The sequence below is a fragment of the Apodemus sylvaticus genome, chromosome 2 (genome assembly GCF_947179515.1).
Source record: "Apodemus sylvaticus chromosome 2, mApoSyl1.1, whole genome shotgun sequence".
NCBI classification, from domain to species: domain Eukaryota; kingdom Metazoa; phylum Chordata; class Mammalia; order Rodentia; family Muridae; genus Apodemus; species Apodemus sylvaticus.
The window spans coordinates 100408562-100410774 of NC_067473.1; positions in this window are offsets into that span (position 1 = coordinate 100408562).

Genomic DNA, 2213 nt, shown 5'->3' on the forward strand with positions numbered 1-2213 from the left:
CAACTCCTCCGGAAACCGGCTCGCTTGCGCAACCTGGCCCGCGCGTATTGCTAGGTGCATGTTGCTGGGAAATGTAGTCCTGCGGCGACAGTGGTCCGAAGCCTTTCTGCAATCGGGACTACAAGTCCCACAATGCCATTGACCTGGTGTGCAAATCGCCCGCCTTGACTCCAGCCTTTCAGTCCGGAACGTCCGGGTAACTGCTGTTTAGGAAGCTAAAAGCTCCCTACCGTTGGGGTCAAGTGTTTACATCTTCAGGTGAACTAGAGCCTTTCTGGCTGTACGCGTGTTCTAAAGAAAAAAAGAGAGAGAGAGAGAGCCCTATTAAAAGCCTGACCTTGTTTGCCCAGCAAATGAGAACGTTGCTGTGTTGTAAGCGAATCCTTAGGCAAGTGGTTCTACCAACACAACGGCCTTTAAAAAAAAATCTTTTAGTTATATTGTACTATTTAAGTTGTGCTTGTGTGCCTGAGTGTGTGCTTGTGGAGGCCAGGGAACAACTTGCAGAAGTCCGTTATCTGCCCATCTTGGTAGTGTCAGTAGTCAGTGCTTGACCGGCAGAGCCTTGTCATGTCACAGCCTTTTTACAGTGCTCAAGATTCAGTCCTTGATGATATACACTTGGGACTCCCAGATCTCCTGAAGACTGTGCTAGACCTTCACAAACCCAAGATTACGAGTTCAGTCAGTAGCTGGACATTGTTCTGCTCTTGGAATTGGATGCAGGGTGTCTAAATGGAGCCTGGCTGCGCAGGCACAGGCCAGTGTGCCTTACTGGGCTTCTTTCTCTGCCATTAGTTTGCTGCTATATAAAGTGTGAGGAATTCTTATTTTACAAACGGGAGAAACGAGTGCTGACCAAACCTTACTGAACTCTTGGAAGTCCTTGGTCTCATTCCGCAGCCTCATTGGCCTGAACTTACTGTTGAGTTCAGTCCAGGCTGGCCTGGAACTTGGAGCTTTTGTCCTGATATGGGATTACACCATCAAATAGAGCTGGACTTAGAATCTTCCAAGAACCCCTAGGAACAATAAAAACAAATCTCAATGCATTTTTGCAACTTTTATAACTTGAGTTTTATCTTTATCAGACTGTAATCCTGCCCTCCTGCCCAAGGCACTTGGGAACCACTTGATAGTCTCCTTTGCCTAAAAAGGAGAAGAAAGCTCTTTACCATTACAAATGTAACTTCAGCTAGGTTGTGATGGTGCTTGCCTTTAATTCCAGCACTTTGGAGGCAGGGGCAGGAGGATTTCTGAGTTCAAGGCCAGCCTGGTCTACAAAGTGAGTTCCAAGGCAGTTGGGGCTACACAGAGAAACCCTGTCTCGGAAAAAAAAAAAAAGTAACTTCAGAACCCACCAAAATCAGGTGTACCCCTATTGTTCAGAGACTTATATGAGACTCTCTCTTGAGGAGCTCACATCCATACAAGGGTAGTATCTTAGAGTTATTATTGCTGTGGTGAAACACCATGACTAAAAGCAACTTGGGGAGGACAGGGTTTATTTGGACTACGTGTCCTGAATCACAGTTCATTGAGGGTTACAATGCCAGGAACCTGGAGGCAGAGGTGCTGTTTACTGGTTTGTTCTTCATGGCTTACTCAGCCTGCTTTCTTACAACACCCAGAACTACAAGGCCAGATAGGGCCTCACCCACAATGGGCTGGCCCTCTCATACCACTCACCAATTAAGAAAATGGCCTCCAGGCCAGTCTTATGAAGTAAGTCATTTTCTCAACTGTGGTTTCCTCCACTCAGATGATGAGCATGTGTCAAGCTGACATAAAACTGTATCTCCCTTCATATTAACCCAGTATTTAAATATGCAATAAAATCCCTTTATAATAAACTGAACTATGACTTGGATCCTGGTGTCACCAGAGTAGACGTCTCTGGAAAGAACTCTGACTCCTGCAGTGGCCGCTGTGGAGCTGGGTCTCTGCTTCATGCCCCACTGCTATTGACAGCAGGGTTCCACTAAGTTGACCAGTCCAGCCTTGACCTCTTCTGTAGGCCAGGCAGCCCTCGAACTTTCAACCCACATGCTAGGATGTAGCTAGGATTCCACCGCTAGTTCAGAAGGTCTTTCCTGGATCATTTATTTCTTTACTTCCTTTATTTCTTTACTTACTTTGTGCTTATCATGCATGCTTTGTGGAGGCTTTCCGGCTGCTGCTCACACACAAATGATCCGCAACGTGTATCTGTA